The sequence below is a fragment of the Pseudorca crassidens genome, chromosome 7 (assembly GCF_039906515.1).
Source record: "Pseudorca crassidens isolate mPseCra1 chromosome 7, mPseCra1.hap1, whole genome shotgun sequence".
Classification (NCBI taxonomy): Eukaryota; Metazoa; Chordata; class Mammalia; order Artiodactyla; family Delphinidae; genus Pseudorca; species Pseudorca crassidens.
Genome location: NC_090302.1, coordinates 65,420,310 through 65,439,723, shown reverse-complemented (window position 1 = coordinate 65,439,723; position 19,414 = coordinate 65,420,310). Strand labels below are relative to the sequence as shown.

General features: G+C 46.1%; 1 long non-coding RNA gene across 2 annotated transcripts in view; it reads right to left on the bottom strand.

The window, feature by feature from the left end:
• LOC137227061 (uncharacterized) overlaps positions 1-19,414 on the bottom strand; it is a 66,867-nt gene that overhangs the window by 31,606 nt on the left and 15,847 nt on the right. For both annotated transcript variants that reach the window (XR_010944677.1, XR_010944678.1), the window contains exon 3: positions 2,075-2,156. This is a non-coding gene — a long non-coding RNA (uncharacterized lncRNA). The remainder of the gene's footprint in view (positions 1-2,074; positions 2,157-19,414) is intronic.

Below are 19,414 nucleotides of genomic sequence, written 5' to 3'. Positions count from 1 at the left end.
AGTGTTCAGGATGCCCAATTATGCTGCAGTCAGATCCTTCTGGGACTTAAGACCTTCTAAATTATGGAATTAAGAGGGTTTAGAGGGGGGAAAGAAAGAGCTGGTGACACCAGATGTGTTCAGAATTTAGAATGGGCTTTCTCATATATTAAAAAGGACCCTTTGAATATCATCAAAGAGAGTGAGCAATTTTTATTCCTTTTAAAAGTTGCTTTAAGTACTGATGGGGGTCTCTGCTCTCTGGCGCACGCACGTGTGTATGTATGTGGCTGCACGCATGTGCACGTGTGTCACAAGGGCTTCCCTTACTATGTGTTTGGTTGGTGCCAGGTCCACCTTCCGAAACCCTGGTGTGTGGGGAAAGCTGCGCTCGTGTGGGCAGCTTTGGCACAGAGTCCTGGCACTGTGGATGAAGAGACGCGTCAGCACTTTTCAAACAACAAACTAGCAGCAGAAGGTAGGCGCCAATCTCCGAAGTGGGCTTTGTGGGAGAGGTGAGGTCTGTTCTTTCTAACAACCAGCTGGTAAAGACTGGACCAGGGAAAGGACACTTGAAAAGTAAGACGGCCTCTTCTCTCTAGGGGCACTGGAGTGGCCACATAAGCACGCATCTCCACCCATCTGAGCATGGGTTTCTGTGTGTCCACGTGAGCACACTGCAATAAGAGCAACAGTTTTACCTGATAACTTTAGCCAGTATTTATTAAGTACCATGTGCCAGACATGGGGTGAGTTCTCTATCACCTACCTATTCTCCCATTTATCTTGTAACTTTAATCCTCACTATACGGAGAGCAGTATCATCCCTGTTTTACTGATCAGAAACAGAGACTTAGACAGTGTATGTGACTCTCCAAAGTGTTATGGGTTGAACTATGTCCCTCCCCAAAATGCTGAAGTCCTAACCCCCAGGACATGCGAATGTGACCTTATATGGAAATAGGGTCTTTGCAGATACTCAAGTTAAGATGAAGTCAGTAGGACTGGTATCGTTATAAAAAGGGGAATTTGGAGTGGAGAGAAGACCATACGAAGACACAGGGAGAAGACAGCCACGACTGCCAACAAACCACCAGAAGCTAGGAGAGAGGCCTGGACAGATTCTTCCCTCACAGTTCTGGGAAGAACTAACCCTACTGACCCCTGGTCTCAGAATTTTAGCTTCCAGAACTGTGAGACAATAAATTTATGTTGTTCATGCCATCCAGCTGTGGTACTTTGTTATGGCAGCCCCAAGAAATGCATATAGAAGGTCCACAGCCAGTTACTGGTATAGGCGGGTGTGTATCAGGCCATGCCTGTCCCGGTTGTTACACAGCCTAGGCTGCCCACTGCCTTTTCCCAGGAGGAAGTACACTGTGCCTACACTTGCTCAAGTGGGCCTTGAATCTTCTGTAGTTGATACACTGGGGTGGTTGAGGGTAGAGGCTGAAGGGAGAATTTATTATGCATCTAGTGTCTTTTATATACTTTAGCTTAAGAAATCTAAAAACCTGCTAGTTTGATAATTTATGTAAGGGATGTTGAAATGCTTATATCCTTTGATCTACTTCTAGAAATCTATTCAAATAAAATAGTAACAAATACAGAGACATATTTATGTAGGACTATTGATCACAGTACTATTTATGTAACAGGTAGCAATGCCCTAAATCTCAAAAAAGTATGAAATGCCATATTTATTTTTCAAAGTAAAATTAAATCTGGTTGAAGCCAATACTAGCCAAGGGTGATGAGCAGAGCTCTCAGTTCCTCCATCTCAAGCTGGGTTTGAGGACCCTGGCAGAGCCTCTTCAGTCCCATAGACGGTCATGCAGCAGGCCCCCCTCTGAGGTCACCCAGAGCACCAGGCTCAGATGGGACCACAGCTCCATGATGGGTCCGACCCTTATTTCTCTTCCCAGTCTTGGGGACCCACCAACTAGGGAGAAGCCAGTCTTTTTTCAACCTCTGCAGTTCCCAGCCTTCAGCCCTACCCTTGGACAGGGCCTCCACCTTTGAAACACAAAGGGTCACACTCTCCTTCAAAGTCTTTACCTTCCATCTGGGAGCAAAGAGAACCCTTTAGACATACCTTGTTTCCGTCTGTATCTCCGTCTCTTTCTCTTTTTTTCTCTCTCTTGGGCGGGTATAGGCTCAGCAGATGTTTCACTTTTCTTTCATGTGACAAGAAAAAAAAAAAGAAAGAACAGACACAAAACACGAAGACAGCACTTAATTTTTAAATAACAAATCTCTATCGTAACGGCAATACCTAAATGCCCAATAATACAGGCTGGTTAACATCAATTATGATCCACACACACGTTAGATGAAGACATGAAAATTTTAGTTAACAATAATAGGAGAAAAGATTTAAGTTGTAATGTGAATGAAAAAGCAGAATATTTGGTTATTTTTCTATTGCTACACAGCAGATTACTACAAATGTAGCCATTTAAAGCCACACCCATTTATCATTTTGTGGTTCTGTAGGTTCAGGGTCTCATGATTAAAATGAATGTGTCAGCCAGGCTAAGTTCTCATCTGGAGCTGGGGTCTTCTTTCAGTCTCATTCAACCTGTTTGCAGACTCCAGTTCCTTGTGGTTGTAGGACCAAGGTCCCTGTCTCCTTATTGGATGTCAGTGGGGACTGCTCTTAACTTCTGGAACCTTCCAGAATTCCTGACCCTGTGGTCCTATCTTCAAAGCCACCAAGAGAGAAGCTCCCTCCCTTCAAATCCCTCTCATGCTTCATATCTCTGTGTCAAAAAAAAGCCCAGTCTCTTTTAAAGTTTACCTGACTGGGTCAGACTCACCTGGGATAATCTCCTTTTCTTAAAGTCCACTGTAACATAACCTAGCCATGGGAGTAATACTCGTCATTTTCAAAGCTTCCCTCCTCCCCATACTCAAGACGGAAGAGATTAATCAAGGGTGTAGGGCACTGGGGAGTCATCTTAGAATTCTGTCTAACACAGATATCAACAGTATACACAGTAAGATCTCAGCCATGCAACATTTACATGCTCAGAAAAACACTAGTGTGATATAAACCTCGATGTTAATAAGATCTTTCTGTGAGGTAGGACTATGGACGCCTCTATTTTCTTCTTTATACTCTTCTGTATTTTCCAAGCATTTTGTAATGAGCACATATTAGTTTTATAATCAGAGAAAAAAACTCACATTTTTAAGATAAACAATCTAGCCTCAAACTAGGATAGTAACGCATGACTATGTGTGGCATTGTGTGTGTGTAGCTGAGTGGTTTTCTCATTTGTTTGTTCTTTCATTCGTTCACTGGCCAATGGATGAACGTGCAGGCAGACTGCCTCTTCCTATAGGACTGTGTGGTGACGGAGACCCTGTGTCCAGAATCTCCCTGGAATAGTTTCATACTTTTCAGCAAAAAGATTCCAAAAGGCAAGTGGCATTCATCTTCGTAATTATCTTGGGAAAAAATATGGAAGGCAAGTTACTCGAATTGTTGAGAAATACTTTGCAATTTCTATTTTCCCACCACTACCCCAACAGCTTGATAATGTTGAGGTTTTGAAATTTCCCATTGTCTCTGTTAGCAGAAAATACCAGCTTCTCATAAATAACCAAAATGAAGCAACAGAACTCTTGGCTCAAAATCACTTTTCAGCCTGACATGTCAGAAGGAGCCTGATGCCAAAATTCTCTCTCAAAACAGAAGTGTGGCCCTGGGAGACCCAGTAACACAAATGAACCAGAAACCCTTATGGTGGGAACCCCCTCCACTAACATTAGAAAGAGGAATTACTCAAGGAGGCTAATCTCAGCATGTGGCAATGTCAACAGGGGCACACTGACTGGCTATCGTGGGGCATTGTGTGCCGGGAACAAGTCCAGGGCTCAGTTCAGAGATGAAAAATGTGAAATCAATGGGGCTGTATAGAAAAACCAGGCAAGGCTGCCTGGACCAAAGGTGACGGTGGCCTGACTTGCCTTTGAGGCTCTCTCACCTCCTCCACCTCTGCCATGTCCCTCCCCAGCATCCTACCCCCTCAGCGTCAGCGAAGATCATTTGGGTGTTGGTTTTGATGTGGATACTCTCAGGGGTGTTTGCATTGTAATCAGGGGGTGTAAAAGGTGCAAAAGCCCTGAGGACGGTAAAGAAGGGTTTGTTAGCTGTGGAAGGACAAATAAGGAGGTTACTTTTGCTCAAGGGCTCCACCTCATTGGGTGGTCACCTCCAAAGCCAACTTCAAACACTCTGCATGATTACTGCACTTTTTTTTTTTTTCTTGCGGTACGCGGGCCTCTCACTGTTGTGGCCTCTCCCGTTGCGGAGCACAGGCTCCGGACGCGCAGGCTCAGTGGCCATGGCTCACGGGACCAGCCGCTCCGCGGCATGTGGGATCTTCCTGGACCGGGGCGCGAACCCGTGTCCCCTGCATCGGCAGGCGGACTCTCAACCGCTGCGCCACCAGGGAAGCCCTACTGCGTGTTTTTGTACAGTGTTGACCTGGCTCAGGAACAGGCCCCAAGAACTCTAGTCTGCCGGCCTTAAATGGGTGTGTGCACGGCCAGAGGAAGTTCTCTGAAGCACTCCTGAAGAAGAAAGAACCTCTTCTCCCTGAGGTTCGGTATGGTCAGGCAAAGCTGAAATCCTGTCAATTTTAAGTTTTAAAAATTCATCAGTTTTTCCTTACAAATTATTAAGCATAAGAAATAAATGGCTAATCATGAAACTGCTACCCAACTAAAGATAACATTATTGCCCCCACCCCATCTCCACGCTCTTCTTTCTGCTGGCTCCTTCCCTTCTCACCCACCTCTACACTTAGCAAGTAACCACTACCACTATCTAAACGTTGCTTTTATTATTTTTTTTAAAAAACATTCCTTATTCCTACTTTTTTCATTAGAGTTTGACCATGCATCTACTAACCACATGTTATTTAGTTTTGCTTGTTTTCTGAACTCTATATAAGTGCTATCACAATTATATTGTTTTGTAACTAGCTGCTTTTATTCAACATTATGTGTTTGTGATTCAGCCATTTTTAGGCCTATAGCTTTGGTTCATTCATACTCATTCCATTATATGAACATACCTGAATCTAATCATCTATTCTCTTACTGATGGAGCAGCTCTATTTTTTAAATTGGTTTTAAACATGCTTTCACCATAGGATTTAGGGTAGTGTTTATTCAAATAGGGATAAAGACAAGGTGTGTTTAACAGATAGGACTGGGTGATGTGGTAGAAGAAGGAAACATTGCCAGGGTAAACCAGGTACTGCTTCCAACTCTCCCCAAAGTTTCCTTGTGCATATTATTTCACCATCCTCAGAAACACTGTTTCTACAAAATAAAGGAGTTGGAAAAACTTCAGGTTTCCCTCCAAAGCTATCCTTTAATTCATTGAGGTATTCACTCACTTAACACATAGCACCTGTCACTTGCCCCCCCCCCCCCCCCCCCCCCCCACTGCTGAAGACGCAGTGGGAAATGAAACAGATCTGGTCTTTGCCATCACAGAACTTAGACTCAGGAGATACCACAGAAAACAAGAATAGCCCAAATTAAGTTGTTTTTAAAATTATACACCATGGAAAGTACTATACTGGGAACATACGGGGTGATGATACAGAGTTCCAGATGCATCTACTTTAGATAGAATGGTTGGGAAAGGCCTCCCGGAGAATGATACTTAAGCTTGAGAGGAACTAGCCATCCACAGTCAGGAGGAAGAAAACTCCAGACTAAGGGAAGTACATGTGCAAAAACTCCGATGAGAGCAAGAACTTCACGTGTTTCAGAACCTGCAGGATCGGTGTTAGAGGAAGCATGGCTCCCGGTGAGCCCCGGACACATTTGGGAGGGGTTCTGTGGGCCGTGGTAAGGGTTTTGGATTTTATCCTATTTGCAAAGCAAAAGTGTGAAAGAGTTTTTAAACAGCTTGACCATATCTGTGTTTTTTAAAAGATTACTGTGGCTGGTTTTCAGAAAATGGGTGGGACGGGGCTGGAGTGGAAAAAGGGCCCTAGTGGGAGGCGACAGGGGCTCAGACCACAGCTTCGGCCATGGAGATGGGGGAGAGGGGAACAGACTGGCTTCCATGATGGCTCGGAACCAAGAAGGGGGCATTGTTATAATTGGCGTTTAATGAGAAACATAGTCAGCATTGCGGATCAAAGGCGAAATAATCAGACCCCAGTTCACTTCACTAGGGAAGAGAAAGTTCAGAAAAGAGTGGGCTGGGCAGATAAGAAAGCTGTATTCCTTTAGTAACTGTACAGTATGGATCCTCTTTGTATCTCCTTCCCTTTCGCCCCTCCTCCCTCCTCCCCCCACCTCCCTCTCTTCTATTTCCTAATTGTTCTAGCTGCGCAGCATCTTTAAAAATCTGAAGAGTGGAGCAGACAAGAACCACCTTCCCCCGGTTTCCAGAGGAGAGCGGACACCCCTGCCCGCCAGCCCTCCGCCCCCTCTACTCCTTCCAATCCCTCCTGGCTACAAGTGCCTGAACACCGTGATGTCACACTGCAACCCTGGCTTAGGCTTTCTATCTCCCTCACAATAGACTGATCCTTTCAAGTACCTGAAAGGTGTCTGGCCCTGTCGGGAGCAGAGTCCGCTGGGGCTAGAAGAGACGGGAAAAGGTGTAGGATTCATGAGTACTGATTGGCTGAAGTGAGAAGTATTCTGGACGCTGATTGGCTGTGCCATTCACGGGAAGGCGCTTGTGGCGCCAGCAAAAAGTAGATCTAAGAGAAGACAGGTAATGGCGTAGGATTCGTGAGCACTGATTGGCTGAAGCGAGAAGCTTTCTGGACGCTGATTGGCTCCGTCATTCACCGGAAGGCGTTTGTGGCGCCCGTGCAAAGCAGATCTAGTGCCGTGGCCCCAACAGGGTCCTGAAGGGGCGGGTAAACCCACCAGGCCCGAACCTTCTGGCGCCCTTTCGTGAAGGAGTCGTGATTTATTTTAAAAAAGTAAAAATAAAAATAAAGTACCGTAAAACATGACCGAATGGGGACTATCGGGGGCTGTTTAGGGTGCTTTAAAATTCTTTAATTTGCTGTACCACAATAACTTGCACTTGAATACAAGCAATCTCGCGTCTTAATAGCCAGACAATAAAGAGTTATTTATAGGAGGCGGTGTGCAGGCCCGAGCCTTCCAGGTGTGCCCCAGATTTGAAGCAAGCACTCGGAGAGATCTGCGGGACGGCGCTGCCTGATGCAGCCCAAACAAGCCCTTCGACTCTGCTGCCATTTTGCGGCTCCAGGGCTGCACCGGCCCCGGGCTCCCTGCTCTGCACAGCACGCCCGGCGCGCTGATTTATTTCAGTATTACGTTTAATTGTTTCCTTCTTGTTGAAGCCTTAACATGCGATGCTTGTAAATCTGACCCGAATCCTCCATATGGCGCTCTGGTTTTCCATTTTCAAATGCATTCGCCCTGGAATAATGACTGTGGTATAACTCAATTTGAGTTCTGCTGCTGGGGACTTTATTACATAATGCTTTCTAATTGACCCTCATAGTTTAATAAGACAGAACATTTCACCAGAACATTGACAAAAGTTATTAATTTTCACTTCAGTAGAGACCCATGTCCCAATTAAATCCCCCGAGAATGCCTGGCTGACTGACTGACCTCATTATGGCTAATGCTTATTAGTCCTGCAGAGAGGATAGCATCACACACTGCTAAAATGCCTAAATGAGCACATACAACCATCCAACGTGATTACAATTTACATACATGACTAATTTTACTCCCCTAATCCTTGTCTGGTGCAATGAATGTGGTGTGCTGCTGTCATACCACGAGATCAGCCATCGAGGATTTGGAAGGTGTCGTAAAAATGCCTTGCCAGTGTGCTAAGCTACACCCAGTTAAATTATATCTGCCTTTCTAGGAAACTATTTCAAGCACGTGGGCGTCTTGAAATGGGGAGACTAACTTGCGCCCATTCCTTCTTTAATATGGAACAGCTAGTACCCATTTGGGTTTTTTAGCCAACTTTAAAACAAAAAGAAAGAAAGAAAGAAAGAAAAACTATCACCAGCAGCGGCAGCAAACAATTATTCCAGCCTTCCTGCTTGGCTACCTCATACTCCCTGAAGTGGAGTTTTCTTCCCTGAGTCTAGCTGTATTTGCACATTTTCTCTGAGCTTTCATTTGGAGGGAGACGGTAGGCAGGAGCTTGTAGAGTCACCACGCCTGCCTGTTTCGTCAGCTTCGATGTGAGGGCATCACAGCTGCCACCTTGCCTACCAGTGATGGGACCACCTATTCAAACTAGTTCCCCTCTTGTGGGAGAATCAGCTGGAAGGTCAGTTGGATGAAAAATGCGTATTTGCCCAGGCTGGTAAAATGGAAGGCTCAGAGTGGCAAGAAAATGAAAGTAAACCTTACTGTGTCTGAGGCTTCAGATTGTTTTTTGACCTTTCTTTTTCCTGGTCTATACAACAGTGTTTATCTTTCAGGCAGTTTGACCGTGGCGCAGCGTCTGCTTTTCCCGTGCATTGTACTCATTCCCCCTGGGCTGTGTGATTTGACACATGACAACAATCTAACAATGGAGATCAAACTTCTCCTCAGACTCTTGCAATGTGACAAGTAATGTGTATTGACACAGCAAAGTGCACTCTGGAAATATGAGTGGTTGGGCAGGCACCCGACCTTCCCGCTCAGCTAGAGATAGCTTAAATCATAGGCTTCAGTTGCCCACAAAGATAAAGCCAAAATTTAAATAATGATAACCAGCTGGAAGCTGCAATTCATTGAAATCTTTTCTCCCTTTTTTTTTCTTTTGGTATTACCATATTGAAAGCAGGGATTTGGTGGGAAAAGCAATAGTAATAATAGCGAGAGCAAAAGACAAAGGCGAAAGAAATTAAACTAAACCTCCCCAGGGAATATTTGAAAGTTCTACACATTCTGCTCAGTCCCCATTCTGTAAGTGTTTACTAAGTACCTCCATTGTATTAGACACTGTGGACGAGACACACACACCCCCCCCCCCCCGGAAGCTCATGGTCTGTAGGCGATACTTTCAAAACTGAAATGCAGGTATACAGGATGATCAATTCTACTGATGACAAAGGCTTATGGGATCCCAAGGAAGGGGCATTTAACCCACCTTTGGTGGTGGGGATGGGAGTTAGCTGGTCCAAGAAGGTCTTCCTAGAGGAGTCATTTAAATTGAGCCCCAAATGATAAGTAGAACATACCTAGGTATTTCAGGGAGGAGGGACTGGGCTCCAGGTAGAGAAAAATCAGTTCTTTTTCTCCTTCATTCTTTAACAAGTGGGCATTTAGTCCCACTATGTGCTGCCTGCTGTTCAGGTTCTGTGCCTGCATCTGATGCTGAAGAGTGCCTCCTGGTGGTGACCCGTGGTGTGGCAGCCTCTTCAAGGAGGTGAGGATTCACCAGGGAATCACGGAATGAAAGGGACTCAGTTCTGTGCATTGGGGGAAAACAGCAGATGCTATTTTAGCCGAGGTTCTGTCTCCATTTCCAGACCAAGGCACATGACTGTCACAGAATCTAAGAAAGGCATATCTATCGGCACGAGAGGTGGGGTTCAGAGGGAGGCCAGGGATTTCATTTTGAAATTCTTGAGGATGAGCTGAACCTGGGTGTTTTTTTTTTTCTTTCTGCCTGAAAGCAGAGGTCAGAAAAGTGAAACTCTGAGGGGCAAAGGGGTCACAACCCTAGTGTATTTAAACCACGTGATCCCCCAGGCAATCTCACACCTACTGGTACTGAGGTTAGAGCAGCATCAGGTGTACTGGCAGAAACACTTCTTGAAAAACACTCTGTACACGAGAACCAGGAGTAAAGCAAGTACCCCACCCAAGGGTGTGAAACTTTTCCATTGCCCCTCTTGCCCCAGGCTGACAGGGGGTGAAACGGCAGCTTGGATACATAGCTGGTAGTTGGTAGGGAAAGCTGGTGGATGTGCTAGGGGCACTGCAATCCATAAAGGAAAAATGGTCTAAACAGAGCAAGAGGGTTTTGTTGTTGTTGTTGCTTTTCCTGAGTAAATGAGCACTGATGTTCTCTCCCATGTAAGAAATCTGCTGCTGACCTGGAGACAATTTTTCTACCATGGACAAGGCTGTGAGGGCTTCTGGCTGATTAAAGGGAGTAGCTACTATTCACCGTCTCTCAGAAGCGAGAGCATAAAGGAGGAGATGCAGCCAAAACAAACAGATGGCTGGATCAGGCGGGGCATGCTGTTATGAGCAGACACACAGGTAGCCCAGGCCCTAGGCAACCACACAAAACCATTCAGAGGAGCCAAAACGCAGCAAAGAGTTCTAGAACCCTGGGAAACAGCATGTGCTCTGCCCCAGCGGGCTCGCCTTGGAACTGTCACAGATCCAAAGGTAGTGAAGTCTGCACAGAGCTGGAGGCACCCAGCAAGCAAGCAATCCTGGACGCCAGGGAGGACGAGGAAAAGATGCAAGTGAGAGGGAAGGGCTAAGTTAGCAAAGTCAGCAGAAACTCAGACCCCTCGAGCGCCTGGAAGGTTGAGCAGCAGTCAGTGTGGTGCCACCAGAACCAGCTCAGAGCCACTGAGGCATCTCTGCAAACACTGACTGAACACCATCTGGGTTTCAGGCACTAAGACAGGGTTCTGTCTTCGAGGACCCCGGGGTCTGGCGAGTGGAGTGTTTATAAATACCTAAATCACACCACAGTATAATGGTTATGAGCAGAGTTCTGAAGCAACATGAGAGAGGGAGCTGTCAGGGAAGGCTGCAGAGAGGAAGCAACATTGAAGCTGGATATTGACGACTAAGCAGGCATGAGCACCAGAAAAACTGCACCACGAGGCTGCAGCTGGGTAACTGGGAGGTTATATTCGTTAAGACCCTGGCTGCCCAGCAAAGAAATCCAGTTACACGAGCTGAAGAGGAGTGTGACTACAGAAGTCCAGCAGATAATTTACACAAAAATAAAAGGAAAAGAAGTGCTGTTGGACTCTGTGAGGCCCCGAACCAGGAAATCAGGGATGTTAATTTATCAGATGGGCACAAGGACTCTGATCCTCTCCACTCCGTGCATCTGCTCCACTCCTCTGGATTCCTGAGGTCCCCCTGACCCTCTCTGTTTATCATGTCCTTACGATCCCATATCCTTGCCTCCTAAGTGGCCCTGGTTTGCTCCGCCATCAACTTCAGGGTCAATTCTCTATGACCTTTCAAGTCAAGTACCCATCATCCTGGGGGTATACTTGACTCAATCTTTCAGGGCTCTCATTCCAGTGAAGGAGAGCTGGAAGTAACAACAAAACATGCTGCCTCACTGAAGGCTCTATAAGACCCAAGCAACACCATCTTGGCACTTGTGGCATAATGTGGGAGGGAGGAGTCTTCTACCCAAACACAGCGTGGCTTTGAGATATTGAGAGCTGCAGTGTTGACCATGGCAGTGCAGGAGTCTGGCAGCAGCTAGGTGGTGACGCCAGTCAATGTGACAATACCGAACAGAGGTGGCAGCAGTGCCCAGCATTAGCAACAGTGCCTGGTGGATAGAAAGGCATCCATTGGCCAAGGAGCCCAGAGGGTACCGTTCACACCTGACTCATCTTGTTAGTGAGCCCACAGGATTCACCCAGCTGCCTGGGGAAGCTCTTTGCAAGGGGTTGAGTTCCTGCCAGCATGCGAGGGGTACCACTTGCTGTAAAGTCTCGTACCCACAGGCAGTTTGACTTGGGGGAAGCTTGAGCCATGTGTTAATCAAGGTACCTAGCTTCCTCTTGACCTGTAGCCCAATGTCTGGGGGAACTGCTTATTCCAAGTAAGGCCCAGAAGGAATTAGGACCCTCTTAGAAGGACGCGCAGGAATTCCAGAGGGAACAAAAGTTCTCAGCTCCTACCAAGAAAAGCCAAGGGCACTGAGAGATTGGAAAGAATAGCCGCTGACGGAAGAGTGTAATCAGAGAGAAATGAGTAGAAACTGCCCAAAGAAAATATGTGCTCCCTAGCAACCTGCCGCATAGAAAATAGGCCAAAAAAATAGCTCTAAGAAGGATGTGATAGTGGTAGGGCAAGTCATCAAAACTAGGAAAGCGAGAAAGTATGGGAAAAAAATCAAACAGCAACTCAGCTGGAGAAATTATAGTACAAAGTTAAGAAAGTGCAAAAACATGATAAGCAAAGCAAAGGTGAAGAATGAAAAGAAGATTGCGAGAGAGGCTAAGATAAATAATAAGGTATTTTTCAAGTACAGGAGAAACAAGAGGTCAGTGCAAGAGCCAATAGGGCCTCTAAAAGCTGGCAGAGGTAATTTATTGACAGAACACGAAGACATTGCTAAAAAATATGAAAAGGCTTTTTCCTTCCCCTCCTTGCCTCTCTTTTCACAAAGGAAGATGGGGACATATGCCAGAACAGACATAAATTTCCCAGGAGTGGGAAAAAGACATATTGAAAGAAATCAGGATCATGTCAGCACAGGTGATCAAGAAATTAGGACATCAGAAAAATTGCAGAAAGTCTAGAGCCGGGCCAGAGCCTCCTGGAATGAGGGGCCCAGAGGCCAGTGAGGTCCAAGGCCAGGGAAGGGAGGGATGGGAGGATCTGCGGTGTGTCAGAGCAGGGGGCCGGTGACCCACCCAGGAGCTGACGTAGGAAGCAGTCTCAGGCTGTGCCTTTAAGCTCATCTTGTATATGCTTTTTCACCTCTGATAAAGGGGACAGAGTCAGGGTTTTATCAGGCCTTTCACACTCCAAACTGTTGGCGATGATCCCTGATGGGGTGCTTGTTTTTAAGAGTACCCAGCATGATCCAATTTGGGGTAAAAGTTCACTTTCCTTCCCGTAAGAAGACTCCAGAACAAGGGCAGAAAACCTGGGTTTGAGGTATGATTCTGTCACAGACTGGCTGTGGAGTTCAGGCTAATTGCTTACCATGAAGATGCGGCTACCTCATCTCAAAAACGAAGATAAAAACTACCTTACGGGACCACAATACTCAAAGGAAATTATTTATTCCTCCACCGATATAACAAAAAAAAAACACTGAGTGTTTTTAAGGTGCCAGGCACTGTTTTTTGGCCCCAGAGAGGCAGCATTAATAAGACAGGTCCTGGCCCATGTAGGGCTGACATTCTAGTATGGGGAGAGAGGTATCCAGCAAGGAAACAGAGAAGTAAACCAGATCATTTTGGAGAGTGATGAGAGCTTTGGGAAAAAAACAAAAAGAAAAAATACACAGCTGTGTAAAGGTCTGCTCATAGGGGTGGTCAGGGAATATGACATTGAGTTGAGATCTGAATTCAGAGGAGGGAAGACCTGGGATAGAACATTTCAGAAAGAGGGCAGCAAGCCTTAGCCCCAAAGTTAATGTATAAAAAAGCATTGTATAAACCGTACAGAGTCACCGAAGTCCTGGCCCTGAGTGGTATCATCAAGAGCTTTGTCCAAGGCTGAGAATTTGGTTTTCTCCCCAAATCCTCAAGTGAGTAAACTATAAGGAATTGTCAAGCCAAGGCAGACTTCACTGAGCAAGACAAGCCTGGCAACAAAGAAAGAAATACAAAGCATACAACATTTACAGAAATACAAAACAGATTCTAAGAGGAGCAGGGAACGTAGGGCCTGACTCCCTCATCTCATGGATCCTGAGGCTGTGGTCCCTGCTTGTGGCTCAAAGTCCCAGACAAAAAAAAAAATCAGCTTTAGATGCGTTGCTCACCTTGGGCTGTCCAGGTTCTGTTTAAAAATGTCCAGGTTCTGAAGTAAAAAATGAGGCTGCATGATTTGCTTCCCTGCTCAAAAGCGTTGGCCCTATCTGAAATTTATTCCATCCCATACCCAAACTAATAATTGTGTCATGCAAAAATTAAAAAGAAAAACTTCATTCTTATGTTTCCAAAGGTCCAGTTTCCTTTTCACAAAACCAGTCAAGCTCTTGGTCTGGAAAACAAGCTGGGTGCTGAGAGAGGAAACTAAGTGGAACCAGAAACTTCTAATACTTTGTCTTAACACGAGTCCAATGAGACAGAAGTACAATTTCATTTCACAAAAGCTTATAGAGAGACTAATAGTTTCAGGGCATCACCAAAAAAAAAAATACTACCTGGTCCTTGTCCTTCACAAACTCATGGTCTCTGCTATGAATCGCACTCTTTCAAAATACAGTATCCACTGCATCAGGAGATAAAGCCTTTATGGTGATTTTCACCAAGAAATAAAGCAGAAGCACACTTCATGTGGGGACGCTAGACATTCACAGATGAACATTTTTTTTTTTCAATAAATGAACTGTCAGATGTCTGTCGGGATGTGCAGGCGTCATCTTTGGTGAGGCCATACAGGGCATGAAGATGGCTTTGCCCTGTGGCAGGCCTGCACTAAAAGCCTAGCCTACTGCTCACTAGCTGTGTGATCTTGGGCAAGACATTTAGCTTCTCAGTTTTCTCATCTGTAAAATGGGGCTAATAATACCTTGTGGAGGTGCTGTGAGGATAAAATGAAATCATGCATTTAAACTGAGAGCTTGGCTATTACAGGTGCACCATGGTTACCCCTTAAGCCCCTTTAACTGGAGAAATTAAAATATAGGTGGTTAAATGATTAACATTTTACAATTTATTTGTATCTTCCTTTTTAAGAAGGGGATAATACCAGCTTGACATTTTAGAACAGATACCTACAATCTGTTTCCTGTCTCCCTCTCTTAAGAAGGGGACAACTCCTTATTTTAGAGCACGATCCTCTGATTTCCCAGGCCACATGTGAAGATCACAGTGACAGAACAGCAGTCCTCCTCATTTGGTTCTGGAATTTCTAAGTTTCTAAGTCATTGAGTGCCTACTACGTGCTAATGAGAAGAAAGTGGTGAAAAGCCTGATGTAGCCCCTGGCCTCACAAACTTGGGCTTGAGTTGCTGCGTCCCATGATCACCCAGATGCGTGTCTGTGATCACTTGACTGCAACTTCTTGCAACCACAGTGGGAATTAAGGAGAAGAGGCACGTGGTGCTTGCAGGAACCTGAAATAGGGAATGTCCTAGGCAGGGAGATCAGATTGAGTTACCTTGAGAAAGTGGTGCTTTTGTTAACTGGAAGGCCCGGACAGACTTGACAAGGGGAAGAGAGGAAGGAAGAGCAGTCTGGGTAGACAAAAGAACAGAGGTTAAGTGCCAGTGGCTGGAGTGAAGAGAGAGGGAAGGGCCCGGTGGCCACTGTAAGGAGTTTTGTACTTAACAGCAATGAAGATCGACTGAAGAATGTTGTGTAGGGAGGTGACATGATTAGATTCGTATTTTGGAATAATCACTGATGTTGGAAGCTGGAAGGGAGGTGTGTAAATCTATAAGAGGATATTGCAGGTATCCCTAAAAGGGTCGATGGTGGCTTAGACAGGGTGGTGGAAGAAGTTGATGGGGGGAGTATTATAGATTTTAGGTACACTTAGGAAATGAAATCAACAGGAGCTTGAAGATGGCTTGTACGGGGGATGGAGGGGACCATCAGTTGAAAGAGAAGGATGAGTCTTGGGATATTCCTAGGATTCTACCTTGTAAAGTGGGTGGGGTGGTGCGAGGGTGGGATTCATGGGCTGGGGAACTCTGGAAAGCATTTGGACGTGGGGAGGTAGGAAGACCATAAATTCTGTTTGGGGTATGTTGGCCTTGAGACCACTTTTGAGAAAGTCAAGAGATGTCAAAGAGAGATTTAGATCCATGTCAGGATATGGATCCAAGTCTCGCTGGAGGTATAAGTGAAACCATGGTTTTTATTATCAGAGGAGTCCCCAGAAACAGACCCAGAGATGAGGGGTTGTGTGCAAATTACTCGTTAAGGCTGTGCTCCCCGGGAGCCTGGTAAGGGAAGGGGAAGAAATGAGCAAGGGTTTGATCTTGGGCAAACCCTTGCAGAGGGGAGGTGTCAGCCTGATTCTGAAACCAAGCAGGATCCTGTGGGGTTCCTGGCCATGGAAGCCTTTCCGTGTCCCCTGATGCTTGTTTGTAGGAAGTAGACTCCAGCCTCCATGACCTTCCCTGAGTTCCAAAGGACAGATTCAAACAGTTGCTAATCAGGGAAAGGAGGGGATGCAGAGACAAGGGAGGAACAGTTAAGAAACAATAGTGCAGCCTTGGGGCAGGGTCCTGGTTCCGCCTCCAGGGATGCCCATAACAGTATCTTTGAGCTCTTTACAGAAGCAAAACGCCTTACAAATGGAGTTAGCATTCTTCATTCCAGAGAAGACCACCTGAGGCCAAATTAAAGAAACCAGAGAAGCTCATCAAGAGATTACCTGAGGCCAGATCAAACGAGTGCAGGCCCTGCACACATCCTAATCTTATCAGCAACCCCACTCTTGAACCACTGCTATAAAACTCCTCACAGAATCCTTGCGGGTTGGGACACAGTTTTTGAGGGGCCTGAACACGCTGTGTCCCCCTTTGCCTGGCAAAGCAATAGAGTTTTTCTCTTCTACTTCACCCCAAACTCTGTCTCCAAGTTACAACTCAGCACTGGTGCACAGAGGACGAGTTTTTGGCATCAGTATCAGCCTGATCTGCAAGGGGAATTCTGGAGACTCCATTAAGCCTCACAGCTTCCCCACCCGCCACAAAGGAACCACACTCACGGGGTGATACAAACCCCAGGCATGTCCCTCTCTTCGCCATGCAGTTTGCCTGAGGGCAGTCCTCCTCCTTGTCCTAAGACCTGTAGGTGAGGCACAGAGCCCTCGAAAGGGATCCAAGGCCCACAGGGTGTAGCGCTGATATGGTCACTACGGGGGTGGACAGGATTGCCCAGGGAACGAGAGTGAGAAGGGAGGAGCGTCAGGGCCCCTGTGCTGAGGAACTTCAACATCACTTACTGATCCAAAGAGAAGCTTATGAAGGAGCCTGAAAAGGTGTTTGTTTCACAACCACTCTGCAAAGGAAGGAGGATTATCTGCACTTGAAAGATGAGAAAACCAAGACTTGTGCAGGTGAAGTAACCACCAGGTTGATGGGAGAGTTAGGACTTGAACACAGGTCTCTGCACCCTAAGCTCTTTCCAATGCAACAAGGGAAGGTTTTCTAGTGCTGAAGGGCCCCAGGAGTCAAGGGAGCTGGTCCTCCTTTGAAGATGTTTAGAGATGTTCAATGTCATGGTTGAACACTTCACCTTGTTGGACTCACTCTGAGGAGGAAGAGGAAGGGAAACTCCCTTTTCAGCAAAACTACGAATCTACTTTGGAGACCATGTCATCACAAGGGTTCTGATCTCACCCATGTGAGGCGGGGAGATGAGGTGGAGAGGTTTGAACATTCAGCCCCAGGTCTCCACTTTGAACAGCTAGCAGCCTGGCCTGGGGTGGCAGGCGGGGTGTGCCTGGGGCTACCCTCACCCGCATGCAGAAAGGACGAAGGTGGCTGCGAGGTGGGCTTTGAGGCAGGTGGTGAAGGGTCTCAGCTGCCCAGAGCACAGGCCCAGCTCTGCTCAGTGCACCAAATCTCTGAGTTTATTTTCTGACAGGGGTGGGGGGGGGGGGAGCAGCTGTTGACTTTGTCCGTTCAGCAGGCTTGCCAGATGTTTGCTGACCCCAGGTTCTTTCTCCCCCGAGGCAGCCCCACCGCCTCCAAGATCAGCAGGGGTGAGGGGTGTGCTAGTTCCCAGGCTTCCCCAGGCCGGAGGGAGCGCATCTGGGGTGGGGTGGGACTCAGGGCCGTGCCTGCAGGACACAGGGCATGACCCTCTGTTTGCCGAGTCTCGGGAATGAGGAGTGGTGAGGAAAATTGGAAGTGATAATCCCTGCCCCCTGAATTGCCTAGGATTAATTAGGAGACTGATAATGTACAGAGTGTGCCTAGGATGAAAATGAGTTATAGTCTCGTTATTAATATAGCTGGATGGATGATTAGTTTATATAAAACAAGGCCACTTCTCAATAAGCCAGAGGTCATTAGGTGTCCTCAGAGGGTGACATAAGGGGGGGCCTGTGGGTGTATTTGCGAGGAATTCCCACTGATTTACTGGAGGGTGAGAGACAGCAAATCAAAGCTGTTTTGCCCAGTTCAGTAAATAAAAAGCAGAGACCCAGCACGAGGCTTGTGTTTATTCTTTTCCTTGAAGAAAATATTTTCCATAAAACTGGACACTAACATTGAAAGTAAAAAGGAGGTGGGGAAGAAGAAACCTAAAACCGATGTAAACTGGAATCAAACTAATGTTCATTTCCTGTGGAGCAATTTTATGTTTTTTAATGGAGTTACTGTGGCTTTTTATTTCAGTATAAGGTGAAGAGTCAAAGCACGAGGATTTAAGGCTTCCAAGTGTGTGTCATTATGTGGACAGACCCTTAAATTTGCCACCATGCCCCAGGCACTGCTGCTGCATAACTAATGTCTCCCTGCCAGGGCCAGGGCTGAGGGCCCTTTGACTCCTCTGGAAGTTATGCAGGCATAAGGGGAGTGTCAGGAATGCAGGATTAGGCCCCATAATTGAGGCTGTCATTAGCTGAAGAGGCAGGCGGGTTCGTGAGCCTTTCCAAGTTTGCATTTATTATGGCATGAAGATATGGCTCCTTTGGTATAAAGGGGGTAGGGGAGGTTTCTGTAAGTAGGCAATAGTTTCTTCTCTCTCTCTCCCCAACCCCCCCCCCCCCCCCGCCATTTTTAAGTTGGCTGCTTCTGTAACATTCATTATGCTCTTCTTAATAGATCCCAGAAATGCTGAAATAGTCCTTCAGAGGAAGCATTCACTTGAAACAACAAAAGATTAGAGAGACCTTAAAAATGCTGGATTTTCTTTACCTTTTGAGGAAGGCCAGCTGGAACCTTCTGAAATTATTCCTATTCAGTGTGCAGCCACAACACAGTATTGATGGTGAGGGTGAAATATTATTTTTTGTAAATCACATGTGGATACAGCAATGCTACTTAATCAGACACTCCTTACTGGATGGTGGGAGTAGAAACCAGGGCCAAGGCAAAGGATCCTGCTACAAGATAAACAGGCCAGGGAGGGGAGAGGTCTTCAGACTCTGAAGAGAACAAGTGGCCTGTGACCATTCACGCACAGACATTCAAGTGGTATTCTAAATACAGCCATTCTCTCTCTTTTTTTTTTAAATTTAATTTTTTAAAAATTTATTTATTTGGCCACACCGCAGCTTGTGGGATCTTAGCTCCCCGACCAAGGACTGAACCCAGGCCCTTGGCAGTGAAAGTGCGGCGTCTTAACCACTGGACCGCCAGGGAATTCCCTTAATTTAATTTTTAAACAGTAATAAAATAGAAATAACATAAAATGTACCATTTTAATAATTTTAGGTACACAATTCAATAACATTAGGTAAATACATCCACATGGTACATCACTACGACCATCCAGTTCCTGAATTTTTCATCTTCCCCAATTGAAACTCTGTACCCCTTACACAATAACTCCACAGTAATTCCCCTTCCCGCCTCCCTTCAGCCTCTGGG